The 21,718-nt window shown below is 31.4% G+C and overlaps 2 protein-coding genes across 2 annotated transcripts in view; one reads left to right on the forward strand and one right to left on the reverse strand.

Moving 5' to 3' along the window:
• LOC148281709 (neurobeachin-like) overlaps positions 1 to 21,718 on the reverse strand; it is a gene marked incomplete at its 5' end in the record, with an annotated part of 431,612 nt that overhangs the window by 64,455 nt on the left and 345,439 nt on the right. The window lies entirely within an intron of this gene.
• The window catches only part of LOC148281710 (facilitated trehalose transporter Tret1-like), a 93,836-nt gene that overhangs the window by 42,306 nt on the left and 29,812 nt on the right, over positions 1 to 21,718 (forward strand). The gene's annotated exons all lie outside the window — the stretch shown is intronic.

Here is a 21,718-nt window from a genome sequence, read left to right on the forward strand (position 1 = left end):
CTCCTAAACACATATTTTTTTAACTGACATTTAAATGAAATAATATTTTTTTGCTCTCTTATTTCCAATGGTATTTCCTTATAATATAACTGTACAGCTTGGTGCATCAACGAGTTCTGTGTACTTGTTTTCCTACGAAATGGTAGTCTTACTTCGTGTTTATTTCTTGTTTTATATACATGTCACATTGATTAGAAAAAAACCTTTTGAGTCAACTCTTTTGAGGTATAACCATTAATCATTTTATGAACAAAAACATTACATTAATATATATTAAAATATATTAAAATACATTAAAATATATTCCGACTTTTGACATGCCATCTTCAAGTAATTGTTAAATTGGGTCATGCCATGTCTTTCTCGGTTTTCCTCGTTTTCAGAGTCCATCAAAATTCGGATTGAAAATTCGTCCATTCGCTCTACATGTCCAAACCAACGCAGCTCTCCATTCCTGGTTTTGTCGATAATGCTTATCTCAGCCTCATATAATGGACCAATCTTGACATTTGAACACCTATCGTACGCAGATATTTGCCTGAGTAATCCTTCTTTCATCCTTGTTTTATTAAATTTCATACCTCAATCCCATACATAAGGGTCGGCAGCAGGACTCCATTGTTAACTGTTAATTTTGCCTCCTGCGACAAACATTTATTTGTCAAGTTGCTTTGAGTGCACCGTTCACTCTGTTCCCGGCACTTACCCTCCTTTCAATATATTTCTCAGTGATTCCACCCGAAGTAAAAATACTTCTCAGATACACAAATTCCTCTACCCGTTTCAGTACAACCCCATTACAATGATCCTTATTTTAAAAAATGCTGTCACACAATTTTTAGCCTGGAGGCGATTTTTGAAATAAATTATAAAGGCAATAATAATAATATAAATATAAATAAATAAAAGTGTATTGCACTGGTAGCAGATCGTCTACATTGGGCAGTGTAGGGTTAAAATCACACCATTTTGTTTCAATAAAATAAACTGAAATATTTTTAAAAAGACGTATTTTTTCTTTTCGTTATCAATAAAAAAAATGTAAAAAAATCCATCATTAAAATATAAGATTATTTGAATTATCTCCTTAAAACTAAAAATAATATTAAGTTATTCCTTTACTAGCTACATGAAACAAAGCAAATATAGCGTTGCTCTAAACAATTTGAAAAAAAAAATAGCACGCATACAAAGTCTCAAATGCCGTTTGCTTCTGTTTTTTTTTTGATTATCCATGATTATCCAGTGTGCGCTTTTTTATGTGTATTTAAAAATACAGTCCTTTTTTATTTGAAAAAACTTTCGTGGAGTCAGTGTAAAAGGCGACCACTTTCCTCGGTGAGCGGAACGCGAATGAAACGTTGATCGTAATCTGTTTTTTTTTTTGCATGACGCTTTGTATGGGATTTTTTCACCAAATGGTGACAGTTTATGCGATATGATCCAATAAAGCTTTTAATAAAAAAAAACACTGCTCTTTGAGGTATAGAAGAAGATCGGAACATTACGATAAGCTGAAAAATAAGGTCGTACATTGTTTACTAATAGCTTATAAACCGGATTGAACTTTGACTGTTTTCAGTGATTTCATGATCACTGAGAAATTTTTTCACTACCTTACAACAGAAAAATAAAAAAAAATAAAGTTACTGAAGCATAGAAAAAAGATTACATTTTATTGAAATATTTTTATATTTTGGCTAGAACAATTGCAAGTACTTTATTCGTTTGACTGAAATATCAAATACACGCATTTTTTACGCCACTCTTCCGTAACAGAATATTACCAGCGTGGCGCATAGACGATATGATAATATTATATATTTATTCAAATACATCAAAAAATATTATATAAAATACGCAATTAGAATTTATCTGTGAATTAACAATAAGAAAGGAAATTATCTTTATTTATATTTATAAAGTAAGTACACAATGTCTCGTTTCTAAGTAAAGCTGTTACCAATATTTTATATGAAGTGTCGTGTTTCAATTTGATTAAGGTCACGTTTCAATTTAATTTAAATAAACTTTTTATATGTAACGCCGAACAAAGAAAGTTTAGATACAATCAAGTGAAAAAATAACATAATAATCAACTTTCTGATTACATATTATAATATTATACGTAGGTAAATAAATTTGTTTACTTAAAATAATATTTTCTTTGGGATATTATTATATCCGGCTTACAAATGCAAATTCTGTTGTTGCCAAAACGAAAATTCATTAGTATTTCGTTCATTCATTCATTCAAGTATTTTCAGGTGTTGCGCGGTTGGTAAAATATCGGTAGAATCTTGCTCAGAACAACAGACATTTCTGCTCTTTTGTTCGCCAAAATCAACAGATGGATTGATTGAAAAATGGATGATCAAAAATGAATTACTCCCGTCTTTGTCTTTGTCGTTCGTCAGAAAGAAAGTTGAAATAAAAGAAAGAAAATGACGCTATACAAAACATTTCATAGAAGTATATATAAATATTAAATACTATATTTTACTATTGTACTTTCATTTTGTTGATTTCAATGATACTGTTATTTTGTATATTTGATTATGTATGAATCTAAATTTGTATAATTTCTAATTAACATTTTAATATTTATGTCTGATTATCTTTTTAAAATGGTAACCATTGGATTTTTTTTATTTATTACTGATACTTTTTTTTTCTGGATTGTTATTATATTGCATCACATGTCATTATATTTAAATCGAATTAATTTTACTATGTATTTTTTATAGTTAATTATTATGGCTTAACACGGGCGCAGCCTAAAAAACGTTAATAAGTTCTCCTTATATTTAAACGAGTGTAATTTTGAATGGATACATAAATAAATAAATTTATTCATCAAAATCATAAGTCATCATCATTCCCTTTCCACACCTAATGGTGCATAGGGCACTGCATTGGTACACCAATCGCAGCGTCTCTTGATCATTTTTTTGTTGAAGATAAGATGATCAGTCTTATGCTTCAGGTACCAGTCCAGGGACTATGAAATATTCTGAAAATGCATTTTTAAATATAAACGAAATTATTAGTACTAATTGCTAATTTATAAAGAGTTGGTCGATGGTAACCAAAACACGAAACGTAGGTCATAATTGTCGGACTAAGTTGACGTACAAATCGACCCAAATTTAGACCCCCGCGCGCAGCGCTGTGACGTCATTTGGCAACCCTTCCTTCTCTTGCGATAAACTTTTTCCGGTAGTCAACAAAACGGACTATCCAGCAATTGTTTTAGGTGTTCTGTAACCCTAAAGTTTCTGCACACAAAGCCCTCAAAAGTACACAAATATTGGTCGCGGCAAAACCTTACATGACACCGAGAACGAACCATAAGATGCATGTATTAGTAAGTATACCTTGATAAAGAAGCTTGTATAGCTTTGAAACCGGTCAGTAGAAAAAAAAAGTGGTTAAAATCAAAGTTGTTTTATTTATTTTATTATAATGAACTAGCGGACCCGACAGACGTTGTCCTGTCCGAATATTAGCTTGCCTGCTATTACCTTGGAAAAAGACTTTTCATTGAGAGGTAGGTACCTAGGTACTTGGTTATGGTTGGATTCCAAAACCTAAATGATTTATTTTCAAGTATAGAATTATTCTTGCAAATATCAAACTCGGCTATTCTCACCAACAGCGGAGCACTTTATTTATGAACGCGATTTTCGAAAATGTATTTAATGCCGTTTAGGAGAAGTTCAGTGACATCACACGTACATATGAATTATATATAAAAAAGATAACCACAATATTAGTGCTTTAAATATAATATTTATTTAAAAAAATATTTTTTTAGTGGGGTCTTACTCATAAACTTGGAATAAAGTTACACTCAAGTAAAGTGTCACAATTCGGATGGGAATAACATACTGATTATAGTGGTAGAATAAGGATCGTATACTCATCCGAATTATACCACTATACTTAGGCGTAACTTTACGCCGAGTTTATGAGTAAGGCCCATTATGTTCATTCGCATCAAAAGGCAGAATAGTGAATATTACACAGCGCTATCACTCAAATCAGCCATTGACAGGTCATAATCCCTGGAGCTTCAATCACCTTTAAAAGCTTACCAAAAAAGTTTATCGAAAGCTTACTAAAGGCTGGGCTTCATTTTAAGAATATCCAAACCCTTTAAAAAACCAAGCACATTGAAAACTGTGTACAACACTTTTGTACGCAGTAACTTGGAGTTTGCATCCGTTGTGTGGAGCCCACAATACATAACAAACATAAAAAGGATTGAAATGTTCAACGAAAATTTTTTAAATACATATCTAGATTATAAAAACAATAAAACGCTTTGTACTTACAGCCAATCTGCTAAACGAAATGGATTTTTTACCCTTGAAAATAGACGCACTATGTCTGAATTATGCTATTTGTATAAGTTACTCTTTTAGCTTACTCTCCAAAATTAATCTTAATGTCTCCTTTCACGTGACATGAAATAAGTATTTATTCCATCTGCCAGTCTGTAGCACTAACTATGCAAAACACTCTTTCTTCTTTCGTTCTTGCTCTAACTATAATGCTTTTTTTTTCATCTATTGATATATTTAACACGCCCCTTAATTTATTTAAAAATAAATTAAGACTCATTCTTTCTGGCTGCGATATGCTCTTACTTGCTATTACATGATGCTTATGCTTACACACATCTGAACACTTACACCCACACAAATACACACAAACACACATCTACACTAACTCTCATACAAATACACATACACACACCCTTTTTGTTGTACCACAATTTAATATGTATGATTTTTATTTAGAAAGTTCGCTGGTCTGTCTTTAAACCGTATATTTTTTATTATTATATTATTGTCAACTGTTTTTCTCTGTAAAATAAATAAACAAATAAAACACGCCATTACAATTAAGAGATACAAACAGGCATAGGATAATAATAATTACAGAGTGATATCGACAATTCAACGAGAAGTCATAATCTGGATAGTCCGAAATTGCTTCAGAAACTCTTGGTAAGAATCAATTATTGGAATCAGTCATGGGTTTACAAATTATAGCATTATGATAGATTCGTATCATAAAAAAAGTTTTTACAGGGAAATGGTTGCGTTTGTCGTGTTACGTAATGTTTGTATCAGAACAAAATGCATTGATCTCATTCTATTGCTACGTGTTTGTTACTCAGTTGAATTACAGTCGAACTTGGATATAAGAGAGCACAAGGAACCGAGATAATTATCTCTTATTTATTTTATTTAATTGACGGACTTATGTAGTTCATTCTAACGATGATAAATACAATTTCTTATAATAAATACAGGTACTAATCAAATGAAATACTAACTAAATAAAATTAAAGCTAGGACAAAAATTAAAAATTACTACCTCAAGACAAGATTCGGTCTATCTTAGTGATTTTTTAAATCTATAAAGACTTACACCAAAAAAGTTCAGATCTGGTCTCGAGTTTACAATACGACACAATCGGGACATTGGTGCATGCAAGCCATAGTTTGTGCCGTGTTGATCGAGGAACAGCACATTATTATTTCGCAACCGGCGGATCGGAACATTGAAAGCCACTTGTTCCAGTAACGATGGTACATCAATTAAGCCTTTCAGTAAATTAAACATAAATATGGAGTCAATGTTATTTCTACGTTTTTGTAGACTTGAGATTTTTAACATTGACTCCATTTCTCCGTAAGTGTAGTCTCCCCTCTCGAGGCCAATCATCCATGCTACTTTTCTTAGCAAACGATGTTGCACCGATTCGATATGATTTATCTGGCCTACATAGAAGGGAGACCAGATCACGGATGCATATTCTAAAAGAGGATTATTTAATTTATTACCAAAAGAACTTAAATTTAACTCACATTGTAACAAGAGCAAAATAAGAGAGTAGCTACTCGATCAAGAGTTTATATATGAATAGTAGCTTAGGTATAAATATTTTATTTTTTCATGTATTTTCTTGTATTTAAAAAATAAATTTACGTATTATTATTTGTATAAACATGTTTATTCTGATCTTTCCGGCTGTTAATTTTTATATGTAATTCATTGTTTTTATAAATGTAAATAATATTATTAAGTCAGTATAAATATAATCTTCACCAACAAGCTACAAAAAGTGGCTTGGTGGGATTTTAGTTTTAGTAAAAATATAACAAGTGAATTTTTTTTAAATTGTAAAAATGTATAATTATGCTATTAAATCAAATAAAAAAATAAAAAAAAGGACGAACAAGTGAGCAATCTGAGCAATGTGTTTTAACTGTGAACATATTAGTAAAGTCACTAGATGTCCTGCTAACAAAACCCAAGAGTTTTAGTGACTTGTTAGTCATAGTCATCTCCTTTTTGTTCTGCAAGTTCTAGGATCAACTATCACATGCACTCGCTTATCCCTAAGCTCCATAGATATGGCAATCAGTATGAGGACAAGGCTGATATATTTGGTTTTGGACTTGATAGTTATAAAACTAGTCTGATTTCTTTTTTTCTCTCGAAATATTATTCTTAAACTTTTCTTTATATTTAAAAATGATTATCCCTTTTTTGTTTTTTCATATTTATGTGTTTATTTAGTTAATAATTTTGGTTGCTTATGTGAATTTACCTACTTGTTTCTATTGTTATAGATATGCAATTTTATAATTTTTTGTTATGTATTTATATTTGTATTTTTTTTTCAAATTTATGTTTAATATATGTTAAAAGCAATTTATGTATAAAAAAAAATAAAATAGTTTCAATATGTTCATTAAAGGTAAGTTTACAGTCCATGATAACTCCGAGGTCCTTAATAGACTTGACTACATCCAAATTAATATTTTCGATTTGTAATCAAAGGAGATAGGTTTTTTCACTTTGTAAATAGACACTTTTAAATATTTAATTCTAGGTAGCTGGCTTTGCACCACATATTAAAAGAATCAATATTTGACTGAAGCAGCAAACAATCATTTGTATTTTGAATTATTTTAAGAATTGTATTATCGTCCGCAAAGAGCCAAAAACGAGTAAAGGAGAATACATTTGGTATATCGTTAATAAACAAATTAAAAAGAAGGGGTGCCAGATGAGCTCCCTGGAGTACACTTGATGTAACATCGATACTGGCTGATAAACAGTTCCCAATTCTAACCTTTTGCCGTCTTCCACGTAGATAAGATTCTATAAATGACAATAAATAGGTCTCTCTTATACCCATGCTTTATTTTACAGAGGTCTACAAACATAACTACACAAGCTTCCTATTCCTATTATATATGTACTACTATTTACATGTGTACAGGAGGTACAAAAAATGAAAGTACATGACATACTGGTAGATTAAAGCTGGCACGTTCGCAATAATTACACAAACGCATTATGGTATCTGTGAATAAGCTCATGGTATGACATCGCACGGATACGCATTATTTATTTATTTATTTATTTATTATGAAAATAATCTCTGTCTCTCTCGCGCTCAAACGCGCTTATGTGCGTGACAAAGACAACTATTGCTTCGTTAGTTGCTAATGATGGTAATAAAATATACACACGATGCTTCTGCGTTCGTCTGAATTTCGCTGCGATTCTTAATAGTAAAAATATAATACGATGTATTCGATCTATATGTACTGTTTAAAGCTATGGATGAAAAACACTGCATTGTAAATATGTATTTTCATTTAATCAAATCATGTATAGGTCGATTATCTAGTTCTGGCGCTTTCGCAAAACTTACAGATTTTTTTTTTTTAATGTACTTATTGATTTTAAAAATTTTGCTATTATTCGTATATTGAATGATTTAAAAATCTCACTTGGATTGGAGCAAAAAAAAAACAATCACTTTAGAAAATGACATATTTTTATTTATTTTTAAACAAGCATGTTTTTTATTTAATATTTTGTGTTCGTTGTAATAATAATAAATAAAGTGTTATTAAAATGCACAGTACAAATTATATTGGAGAAAATATGTATACACATTTATTGTTAATAATGAAAGAGAATGAAAGAGTCACTAGTTATTTGTATTTCCACCATCATCATCAGCGTATATTTATCATTTTTGTAACATGAAAGTAAAATGAGATAGCCCCGTCTACAATTGGTAGTCCATAAAGTAAAATCGAAAGTCAATAAAGTTATTTTTGTGATTTTTACTCTGGAAACTTGTTCAATTACTGGCTACTGGTTGTTTAACTAAAGCTTGCGCGTTCGCAAAACTCACACAAACGCATTTAAAATCTACAGGATGTTGATTTAAAAAAAAGGTTACATTAAATTTTAACCAAATGTACTATCTTTATTGTTTATTTATTTTTTTATTTTTTTTATTTTTTTTATTTTTAGTACTAATCGGTGTATATATTTTAGTTCAGATTATATTTACACCTGATGATGGGTAATTCAGAATACCTAAAACTGACAATGTTTGAGTATGTCCAAATGATTGCAGACCGGCTGGATTTCAGGCGTTGCCTAGTAGGTGATTTGGTTCAGCCGGATGAATCTCACCCACGTGATAAAGGTTTCAGCTCTTTTACTTCACAAAAGTCAACAGATAAAAGAGTTGAGGAAATGTGGATGTTACACAGTGTGTAAAGTGGCCACTTAAACCAGCCAATGACAGGTCATAAGCCCTGCAAATGCCTAGACTTCCATATTCCCTTCTCAAAAACGTTTTCCCTCTCTGTTGAAATAAATTTACCTAAAACTAGTTGTGTTATTATTATTATTATGGATAACTTATACAGCGCCATTTTCGTAATAAAATACCTCAAGGGCGCTTAACATAGTGATTCTATTGTTAAATTAATTTGATTGAAGCTTTTAAATGTGTAATTTTATTTTAAAAAAATATTTTGTTGTAACATGCTACGGATTTATTCAAATGATTTAGAGAACAAGTTATTTTTATTTTTTATTTTTATTTTTTTATTGAAATAAACGGCACTTAGTGCCTTTTACATATTAGTTACAAATACAATTAAATATACATACATGTAAGCATAATTATAAGTAATACAGAGCATTTAAAACAATATTATTAATTTAGAAAGTCTAAGAAATATAAATATATAAAAGAATAAAATATTACCAGTTGTAGAATTATGGATAAAAAAAGATAATTTGGTATTAGAAATACTTTGAACCAGTTAAAAAAATAACTAAGAAGTAATTTTGAATAACATAAAAAAAATATATATATATGTATAATTATTGAAAACTAATATTTAGGTAAATAGTATATGTTTATGTATAAAAATATATAATGATGTAAAAAAAATGATAAAGAGAAATATTTTTTACTTATAAATTAATTAAGAAAAGAAACGAAAAAAGGGAAAAAAAAAACACTAATAAAGAAGTTTAAAACAATTTTTTAACAAAAGTAACAAATAGTTACCTAGAACTATTACCAATAAAATAAAGAAGAAGAGCCGTTCTATATGTAATAAATTTCATGTGAAATGAGTCACCAATGTCCTTATAATATATTAAACTCTTATGTAGTAAAAGTTAGAAAATGTTTCATTTTTGACTTGACGGTTTTAATTTCTGTTGCGGCCGAAACTAGAACAGAAGCCGAAATTCAGTTTAGGCTGAAAATTTTGTTTCGGGCGGTCACTACAAATCACAGAGTTTGTTTTCAAAAGGTGATTGAACTCAATAAGCCGCAAACTGTCCTAGATTTAAATGATTTAAAACTCCAATAAGTATTACGAAATTATTTTCACGAGAACAAATTAGCCGCAGACTCATTGGCTATCACGATTATTGGATCATAGGAAATCCCACCTTACTAAAGCCTGTATTACAACTGCGACCTCGTCTTAAACAGTGAAAATGAAGGATAAAATTACATATCAACTTCCAACTGTTCTCTCGTGGACAGCACTCGCCATGTTAAATGTAAATCGCCTTGACTTAGCACATTGACTTTAAAAGTGACGAATGAATGATGATAAATAATATCTAGGATCAATTGAACCTGTAGCAATTGCACAGAAATCTTTGATCCGAGTAATAAAAAAAAACCTTTTTAATATCCAAGTGACTTGCTCTTCAAAGACTTCATAGTACTGAATATTATTCTACGGTATATATTGAGAACGGTAGTGGTTACACACATAAATAGAGACATTTACCCGAGCGTCAACCACAACCATAATACAAGATACTCTAATAGGGATCTGATACTAAGTGAAGGGGTCAACACTGTTCTGGCATCGAGACAGCACTATTACGTAGGCAAAAAGGTCCATAACCTTTTGCCAGAATCGTGGAAAGACGGGAGTGTTGTCAAGTTGCGGAAGGTGTTGACCTCGCTCTTTCATGACATTGGTCGTAGGGAGTCAGAAAAGTTGATACACGCCACGGATTGGAGATTCTTACTGGATGTCGAAAATAAAATATAAAAATAAGGAAAAATTTTAAAATATATATTTATAGAAGGCTACCATGAAGTTTCGCATCGAAGTATGTATATGTATCAATATGTGTATACGAATAAGTTTATATTTTATTTGTCTGTGTTCTCTATTAATTTGTTAACGATTATAATATGTTAAAATGTAATTGCCTAGCTTGGGACGGGGTATGTACCCTTGTTAGCTGGGCAAAGTAAACATAAAATTGAATTTTGATAAAGAGTGTAAATAAATATATAAATAACATTCGAACAATTCAAAACAGTATTTGACCAGTTTTAATGATTTTTAAAGTCTGGCTGACCACACAGATGTGCACTTTGCAGAAAACAGCCAGCCCTAGTAAAAATATGTTGTGTCATTGTGTATTGAACATTTTATTTTATATTTATACACGGTTTTTCCGCCAGACCGTGAAACTTAGAGGAACATTCCTCACGGTAAGCTTTAAAAAAAATCCTTATAAAATTTTTACAAAAATCACTTATATTTTTTTTTTTATGTAATCTCAAAATGGAGTAAATCTTTAATTTCTCGGACTAGCATCCCTTCCGCAAACTCCTACCCCCCTCAACAACAAAAAAAGAGATGAAATGCCATTTTTGTGACACTATTTTCAGAAGGTTGTTATGACAGTTTTTTGTATGAAAGCGGCCTGGCTGTTTTTATCAGAACATAGAATTGATCTTCCTGCGCCCGATAACACCAATATCTATTTTTTTTAAATTGTGGACTGGCTGCTTTCCGTATAATTATGTTCAATCAGGGGTCTATTGCAAAAAAAAATGGGAGCCGCTAGCCTAGATTACACACAGAGTGTAAAGTGATCACTTAAACGAACCAATGACAGGTCATACGTTTTTATAAGTTCCTGTTATTGTGATTTTGACAACTTGTCATAGGTATTTGCTTAAAATTATGGTTTCCACTGAATAAACGATACATTTTTTAATTTAATATAATTTATAAGTATCAAAGTGCAAAAAAATAAGTACTGATGACTCGGTGAAAAATAAATTGACCGCCAAATACATAAACTGAATTGTACAAAATTCAACTCGATGGCTAAAATTCAACGAATTTATATACAATAGGAAGGATGCAGCGGCGAGCCGTGATTTATTTTATAGGTAATCTGAACCTGCATATAAGTACATAATATGTAAGTATTTAATTTATTTATAAATTACATTTTTTTCTATGGTCCTGTGAAAATCAACTTAAACGACAATTATTATTAACTACGCAATATACGTACCTTTATTCGACACTATTTTAATACAATACTTGTTCAAAAGTTTATTTACCACAATGACATTCAGTAGTAACTGTCAACACTACGTCGAAAGAAAAAGTTATTATACCTCTACGTAAACAGCGCACTAAATTCGGCGAACGTGCATTTGGCATGGAATGCTCTCCCAGCAGAAGTCCGAAACTGTGAGAGTGAAGTGATGTTTCGGAAGAAACTTAAAACCCACTTGTTCTCTAAATCATTTGAATAAATTTTTAGCATGTGGTGACAAAGTACATTTAGTATTTTTCTTAAATTAAGAAGTTAAAATTAATTTTATATCTATATATAATCACTTTGTAAAGCGCCCTTGAGGTATTAAATTACGAAAATGGCGCTATATAAGTTATCCATAATTATAATTATAAGACTGAGTACTGGCCGATTACTTTTAAAATGAATAATGTCAAAAACGGCCACTGCGAACGCCACATGTCCTATGTGAAACATAATATGTCAACGGTATCCTATCAAAGAAAAATAGTCTATCGGAAATAATGTTCGATATACCAGTTTCCAAATAGAGAATCTTCAAAAAATATTTGTAATCTGCAAGATTGTTTTAGTACTAAAAAGGCTGGTTTGGGTTAAGGATGTAAAATATAAAGTGCTTTTTTGTATGGAGGAATAAGCTGACGTAATTAACTAGTTTCATCGTTTAAGCTAGGGTTTCCTAGGACAGCGGTGCCCGTATTTTAACGGCCGTAGTGAACGGTGATGCGGTAGACAGCCGTCGTAACGTCGACTAGAGAGTGGTTTCCTAGTGAAACGGTGTTAAATGGTGTTGATAACACCGTTTTCCTAGGAAACCACACTCTAGTCACCGTTACGACGGTTATCCACCGCATCACCGTTCACTACGGCCGTTAAAATACGGGCACCGCTGTCCTAGGAAACCCTAGCTTTACTGACAACAGACCGGGCGCTGGGCGCACTTCATAGATATTTTTTTATAGGAAATAAACGGTGGTGGTGATTTATTTATTTATTTATTTTATATACGGCCTAAGCCAATTACAACAGTTACATGAAGAAACATAAATGCAAGAAACTGAACAAAAAGAACATAAAACTATTTAGCAAAGACAAACAAGGGCAAAACAATAATTGTATTCAAGATATTCATAAACACGAAAAACCTAAGACTTCGAGCTAAACCATGCCAATCCAACTTCATCCCACACTGTTTAGTCGCGAAGAGATCTACGAAAAGCCGGAAGATCTATCCCAATGAATTTCAAGCCGTGTGATGAATTGACAAATCTACACATTCTGGACATTGGGGCATAAAAACCAAAGTTGCTCTTAGAAGATTTTATAAATAGCAGATTTTGACTTCTGGTGACACGATTAGGAACATGAAAAGAAATCGATTGCAACAGAGATGGGACTTCATTTAAAGCATTAAGTATTTTGAAAATGCATATAAGGTCCATCTCAGTTCTACGTCTCTCCAATGATGACAGATTAAGAGATTGCTTTATTTCAAAATAGAAATTATTACCCCTTTGTAATCCGAGCAACCATGCCACTTTTTTAGAAAACGGTGTTGGACAGACTCGATATGGTCATTTATAATAAATAACGATTTTTTTTGTTTAAACATATTTACTTACAAACATTATTATCGAAAGTCAAATATAATGGTTAGCTGTGCATAATAGCTTATTTTGACGATTCGCCCCTGAAAGGATGCACATTATATATACAGGGTGGCCAGACGCTCGAGGTAAAAAAAAATGTAGTGATATAAAACCCCTATACCTATAAAATAAAGGCTATTTGTTTATTTAGCTCATTACCTTTTAGATTTTGTACACTGATAACAGATATGTACAATGGAGTGGACTGTATAGATATGTAATACTCACTGTTAACCACTTCTGTATACCACTCTTTTATGAAGCACTTCACAATTCACAATTGAAAGTAGTTGTGCAGAAAGCAGCCAGTACACACTTTTGAAAAAATGATATATTGGTGTTATCAGGTGCCGTAAGATCAATTTTATGTTCTGCCAAAAACAACCAGGCCGCTTTCATACAAAAAATTGTAATAATTACCTTCTGAAAATGGTGTTTATCACAAAAACGGCGTTTCTTAATTTGCAGAAAAAACCCACAGCATTAGGAAAATCTTACTGTATTGATGCTGATGGGAAGGTTAATGGCTCCAGAAATCTCGTTCTCATAAATAAATGATAGTGCATAATTTAAAAAAAATGTAATCATGCAATGGTTTAATACAGAATGTCACCTTATGCCCACAAATTTGAATAAGGTATCATTCAATATTAGATCTGGCTGTTTTGCGCAAAATGCACATTTAAGGTTGCGTAATCAGCAAAATTCCGTTAAATATTTTAAAAGTTATTATAACAAATGAAATAAGTGATTCTTTACAACATAAGTACCCTAACATAAATATAAAATAAAATGTTCAATATATAATGACACAACCTACATCCATTGAGATATAATATATAGAGATGACACTCCGTACAAATCCGAGCTAAAAAGTCGTCCCGAATGACCAGCGAAGGGAGCAAGTATTGTTACGTCATATCACGCCAAATTTGACTAGCAAAACAAGTAGTTCAGTAAAAAGTACGGACTGTTTACATCGGTCTACTGTAAGTTCTATTCAGTATGTCACTCCCTTCCGCATACGCGTCATCTTTATTTATCGTTTCACTATGCGCCTGACTAACTGAGCAGGACAGAAACAGGAGATAGCTTAAGAATAATAAATACTTAGCTATTTTAAACAAGTATTGATTAAGATAAAAGCATTCCTTACCGGTGACCGATAAACAATTGATTTTTCTATCTTTTCCAGATCGATTTGTGCAGTATCTTACGTAGGTATAGGCATTTTAGTAATTGCGAGGAGAAAAGTAGCCTCTGAATGCTCGCAACAGACTTAAGTCCGTGAGGGACCATATTTCGAACGCTAATGTTTACTGTAGTTATATAGGTACCTTAATGCATAGGTCAAAGTTTTAATAGGGTTTGCTGTTTTCTGCAAAATGCACTTCATGGGTTGTGGGTCAACCAGACTTAAAAAATCATTGAAACTGGACAAATACATATATTTTTTTATTGCATTATAGAAAAAAACGAATGTACGCAGTATTTATCATTTATCAAAGTAAAAAACCTTTTTTTTTTTTGGTTGTAATTATTGTATTCTTGAATAATGTGTATGCTTCCACCTTCCATTGCGTTGTATCCGAACTCAACTCAGGGCTCTTGGCCTTATGGAGTAAGCGATACGTTTTTTTTGTTGGTAATATGAATTTCTGTATAAATAAATAAATTTAAAAAAATACTTTTTCTTGTTTTTTTTAAATATTTATAACAATTAAGTGGACGATAAATTTGTTGCAATAGAGAGGGGAACATTTTTGCGGAGGGAATATGGTAGTCTAGGCATTAACAGTGCTTATGACCTGTCATTGGCTGGTTTAAATGGCCACTTTACACACTGTGTAACATTCACTATTCTGCTTTTGTTTAAACGTCCGGATTTCATCAACTCTTTCATATGTTGACTTTTGTGAAGTAAAGAAAGCTGAAACCTTTATCACGCGGGTGAGATTCATCCGGCTGAACCAATTCACCTACTAGGCAACAATTTTTCTGTTTTTATAGGTACTTCTTCTTATGCCATTCAGTTAAATCAACATTTTTTTATTTTTTTCATTTAAAAAAAAAAAAAAATTACATTTTTACAGTTTTAACATTTCAATTTTCATATTTTTAATAAAACTAACATCCCACTAAGCCACTTTCTCTAGTTTGTTGGTGCAGATTTATAATAACTTATATAATATTATCCACATTTATAAAACAATGAATTAACAGCCGGAAAGATCAGAATATACATGTTTATACAAATAATATATCTATATTTTTTTAACACTAAAAAATATATGAAAAATTAAAACACATCAGCTACTATTCATATATAAACTTTTGATCGAGTAGCCACTCTCTTATTTTGCTCTTGTTACATCGTGAGTTAAATTTAAGTTATAGTTATATTACCATACTTATTACATACTTCTGGTAATGATAATGTTTCGAGTGTGTCCAAATGTTTGTAGACCAGCTCCTCCTGAAAAATATTTTCCCTCTCCCTCTCTGTTGCAAAAAAAATAGATAAAAAAAACTCCTTAGGGAGTTCCAGCCTGTCTAAAAAATATTTGGAAATACTTAAAATATTGTTAAGTAAATAATACAAAAAAAAAACATTTTCATTCTTTCTTTTTAGTATGAAAATAGTGTTTCTAAGACAAACCTGTTTGAGATACCCATTTTAATAATTATTTCGAGATCCTGGTAGTTTACCATACTTACGATAAAGCGATTATCTCATTAGTTTTTTTGTGATAAGATATTTAATACTGCATTGTTATAGATAAAATAAAATTAGAAAAAGTATTAATTTAGTTAGTTAAAATATAATTTTAGCTTACTAAGCGAAATCAAGGGAAAAAAATAGTAAAAATCAAATATCTCGAAAATGCTAAATGTTTTACTGAACCTTTGTTTTACAGGTCTAAGGAGTATCTATCACCACATTTTTTTACCTGGAGTGTCTTAGCCACCCTGTATTTATACAAAGCGTTTAGGGCCAATTTTCAACGGGGATTATAATTGATTTTTGAATTGAACGTCGCAAATGTGATAATCAAATGAAATTATGTTTTAAATTTTATAGATGCAATTCATGCAAAAACTACGCAAATAATAAATATATAAAATGGTAACGTGATATTATTTATCCATAGTAATTGAGTGTTCAAATTGACATGGCGTTTTTTCGGTTTCATAAATTATTCAATACAACAATACAAATGATTCAATACAACAATACATCATTTTTAAATATCATAGCATTGCGATGGTAAACATCTTTACAACAGCTAACACAAAAATAGATACGTGTTTTCCTTATAAGTGTAGGAAAGCTTAGACTTTATTTATTTATTAATTTTTTTGTACATAATGTTATTTGTACATTGGTGGGCTTATTGCCAAATGGCAATTTCTTCCAACCAACCAATGAAATAAAAGTTTTATTTTTTAAATTCAAGTTACAGAACATATTCAATAGAAAAAAAAATTAAAAAAGCTTAAGATATATAAAAATAGAAATAAACGTATTTGTTTATAAATAACCTCAAATCAAAACTATTACTCAATGGGAAAAAGGAAATAAGAGGAAAAAGGAAAGGATGAGAGATTCAGGAAGAGAAAGGAGATGTTTCTTCAGACGTGATTTAAACAGAGATACTGTAGTAACATCTTTGATGGTGGATGGGAGATGATTCCACAGTCGAGCCGCATGGACACTATATGAGTTAGAGAAGAAAGAGGAATTGTGGATGGGTATTAAGAGAGTGCCTGGAGAATTAGAACGAAGAGGTAAAGGTAAAGACTAACAGTGTTATTTAAATTTCTACGTGACGTCGAACAAACTTTCTACAATGGTTTAAAATAAGAATACTTTAAATTACCCGAAAAAAATATGTTTCGCGCCTATGGGACAAATGGCACGTATTAAGTTACCGCACCATACATGTACACCACGGTGGGCCGTAATTTTTTTTAAATGAAAGGGAATGCAAAAAATATTTTTTTTAAAAGTTGATACTAGTTTTGGGCCTCAACCAGAGCTTAAAGTATTAGAAAAAGTCCATTTTTTGCGCATCTACAGGGCTTATGACCTGTCATTGGTTGGTTTCAGAGGCCTCTTACACACCGTGTAACGTTCATTATTTTGTCTATGTTTAAACATTCGTATTGCTTCAATTCTTCCATCGGTTGATTTTAGAGAAATTGAAGAGCTGAAGCCTCTATTGTTGTGAAGAAATTCATCTGATTGAATTATTTCACACAGGTACTAGGCAACGCCTGTAAACAATTTTCCGATTTTCCATCAATCCAAAGAAATATGATAATAAAAATACATTTATGGTTTTATTCCACTTTTATTTATAATTTTTGCCAGTGACTGGGTGTCGTCGTGACCGCCATCGTCAGACTGGTGGGAGACTAAACAAATTTCTATGTCACAAAAAATTATATGCGTATTTTTATTATTATAATTAAAATTCAGTTCCACCAAGAAATGTCAGTAGAAAAACTCAATCAAGCCAAATAGTGAATGTAACACAGTGAGTAAAGTGGCCACTTAAACCAGCGAATGACAGGTCATGAGCCCAGTGAATGCCTAGGCTTCCGTATTCCCTAATTAATTTGTTAGTCTATTTTCTGTTATTTTGAATTCAGCCTGTTAGTTCTTTTCTATACCTATTATATGGAAGGCTAAAATTTTAATATATCTAGACTATTTATTTATATAATTCTGGTTAAATGTTTCACATATACGAGGGACGGTAGAATGTTACCGTTATTTTTATGTTAAATTTAAAAAACTTTTAATTTATTTTGGTCTCATGACAGTAACTTTAAACATTATTTATGCTCTGTAATGGAACGCCTTACGCTTGTAAATTGAGGAAATTTCGTTAGTAAAATTAGTGTTAATAATAATAATAATTATGGATAGCTTATACAGCGCCATTTTCATAATATAATACCTGAAGGGCGCTTTACAAAGCGACTATATAAAGATATACATTTAATTTTAACTTTTTAATTTAAGAAAAATAATGTTCTTTGTCACCACATGCTAAGAATTTATTCAAATGATTTAGAGAACAAATGGGTTTTAAGTTTCTTTCGAAACATCACTTCACTCTCACAGTTTCCGACCTCTTCTGGGAGAGCATTCCATGGCGTAGGGCCTGCGACCGCAAATGCGCGTTCGCCAAATTTAGTTCGCTGTAAGCGTAGAGGTATAATAACTTTTCCTTTCGACGTTGATGTAGCTGATCTAAGCGTAAGACGTCTGTCAGCTAGTTCATCTGGAATGCAGAGTTCCCTTAGATATTCTGGAGCAGAGTTGTGCAGTGACTTATACATAATCCAACAGAGTTTGTATTCCACCCTCTGTGGTAAACGTAGCCAGTGTAATTCCCGAAGTAGTGGAGTAATATGACAGAACTTAGAGATTCCAAATGTAAGTCTCGCTGCGGCATTCAATACAGACTGCAAGCGAGTAACGTATAAGGCTCTTAATTAAAGTGTAATTACTGCTTAACAAGTTTGTCGACGGCATTATTTCCAAAAATGGTCCCGGTAATTGGCCTCCACGATCCTGCGATTTGACGCTATTCGATTATATCCTATGAGGCTACGCTAAGTTCAAGTTGATTTATATTTTACAACTATAGTGAAGGTGTATAGTGGGTTTTGCATGTTGGTTTAATTGGTATCCTGACGAAACTGGTAAACAAAGAAAAGTCGTTAAGTGGTTAAACACAAATATTTAATAACATTTAGTACATTATCAACAGTTTATTGACATTTAAATCACGATTGAAATGTAAATATTTGAATTTTTACGTTCCTCTCCTTCTTTCTTTTCCACTTTTACCCTCTCCTCTTTTCATAAAAATGAGTAGATTTTTACTTAAATTAATTTATAAAAAATAAAAAATAAATATTGGATAAATTTTTCGTGTTTTAATAAATTAGTTTTACAACTATTTTATCATACTTATAATACGCGTATGTTCATATTTACCATTTATTTTCTCTTTTCAAACGGTTTGGGTAGGTATGAAGAAATTTCCTTAAGACGTATGCCTAATTCCATGAGACCAAAAGCCCTGTGTTGAATAATGAAATATCACATACTACGAATACCGATAAAAAAATATTAAATGGATTTAGAATAATTAATTGCATTTTCAAAATCAATATGGATATTGTGGAGAAATATTTTCATACATAAATGTAAAAAAGAAATTCAATAAAAATACGTTCGTAGAAAAACGTGACGTGTTTGGCCTTGGTTTTTGTGACGTCAAGATACGTGAAATTGTTCTACACAAATTTCAATGGCAAGGACAAATAAACATGATTCGTGACGTATAAAGGGCGTGGCCAATGAAATTACTGTTTTTGCGGAAATTCAAAATTGCAAATTTAAAAGTATTTTTTATGCTACTAATAATTAGCAAAAATAAGTCTTTTAAGTGGACAGTATTTCATACACCTTTATTACTTAAAAAATGTTTTTAAAAAAAAACTGATATTTCTCTAATGGGAATTTAACAATACAAATTACAACATAACCTCAATTTTCATCACCATCTGGACAGCAAGATTAATAATAAATAAATCTATGCAATGTCTCGCAGCTGTCTCCTGCAATGGTCTCGTCCCTTAGAATAAAAATTAAACACTTTGCTAGAAAATAGCAATGGTTTTGGAGAAATTTATACGTTCATCTAGAACATTGAAAACTCTTGGGACAACAAAAGAGAAATTTCTTCGAGTAAAAGTCATACGTTTTATGATACTAAATCATTTAATTACTGCTACTACTACTAGATTCTTCCACATTCATACATCTTGTCTTACATGCCCTTTGGTTCTGCCTATATTTAAAATTAAGATTGAGACTTAAGATTTTAGTTTATCTGATCATGCCACGTCTTACTTGGTCGTTCTCGTCCCACGTTACCATTTATTCATTAATTTACCATTCTTTCGTCATCCATTCGTTTTACATGACCAAACCATCTCAGAGTCACCTTCTTAGTTTTATCAATTATACCTGACTCAGATTTACACTCTCGCCTGATTTCATTATTCGTAACCCTGTCATACTGTCATGCATCAAATTACAGGAAAACCTCGTACGAGCATTCTGCTGGGATCTCCTCTTGTAACCGCATGACCATAAATGTGCCAATGACTCTTTTGTAGAAAAATTACGAATTAATTTAATACGATGGCAAAGCACCTTGAAATATTTTTTTACCAAACAATTCTTTACCTGTATAAATTTTCTAATATTTTGATCTCAGAGATCTTGGGCCGCGATTATAAACGCTATATTCATCGGTACATATCAAAACGGTATACTTTATAAAGTAACATCGACATTTATGTACAAAAATGTGTATATTTTTATGAAAATTCAAAGTATGTTCGTCGGTAACCTGTAATCAAACTTGTTTATGTCAAAAAAAGTTTAAACATATTATATTCTTCATACGGAAAACTTACTTTTACTTTGTAGATAAAATTTAAGATACATTTCAACTTCCCATAAGGACACGAGCTTAGGGCCCCGATGACAATGTGAAGTGTCAACAAAAACAGAATTATCTTCGACTGTCTATAAAGAAAAACCGTCATTTGTAAACAAAACTGAGTATATTTGCATGAACATTTAAAGTATCTTTGTCGGTAACCTGTAATTGAACATGTTTAAAAGAAAAAATTGTATGCATATTCTGCTTTTCATACAGAAAACTTTTTTTTTGTAAAAAAGAAATATTTGCGTTCTTATGATTTACCCGAATATTTAATTTTGAGGGCCATTTTCAACGAGTTGTAAATAACTCACTATTAGAAAACGGGATCAAGTTAGAATTGAGTGGGATCCAAACCACGGACCTTTGAACCGTGAGTCCGAGACACTAGTCACGGGACCACAACCCCATAACATAATTTTACTTTGTAGATAAATTTATCTTCAATTTTATCTGCAAAGTAAAATTAAGTTTTCTGTATGAAAAATAAAATGTGTTTACATTTTTTTGTTCAATTACTGGTTACCGACGAAGATTCTTTGAATTGTAATACAAATATACACACTGTCGTACATAAATATCGATATTAGTTTATACCGTCTCAGTATAGGTATACCGACAAAGATAGCCGTTCATAATCGCGGCCCTGGAACCTATTAAGTTTGTCTTAATGATGTGTTTAAATAAAAGCATTTTAAAATTTGTTAATATTGTCACATAGTATAACGCAAAGAGAAGATCAGAGTGGGTTGGAAGTTGGAAGAACGTGTTGATAAGTGAAGGCGGGAAACAATTGTCTCAAGA

The sequence above is a fragment of the Micrasema longulum genome, unplaced genomic scaffold (genome assembly GCF_059751315.1).
Source record: "Micrasema longulum isolate JH-2025_06_02 unplaced genomic scaffold, ASM5975131v1 h1tg000418l, whole genome shotgun sequence".
Taxonomy (NCBI): domain Eukaryota; kingdom Metazoa; phylum Arthropoda; class Insecta; order Trichoptera; family Brachycentridae; genus Micrasema; species Micrasema longulum.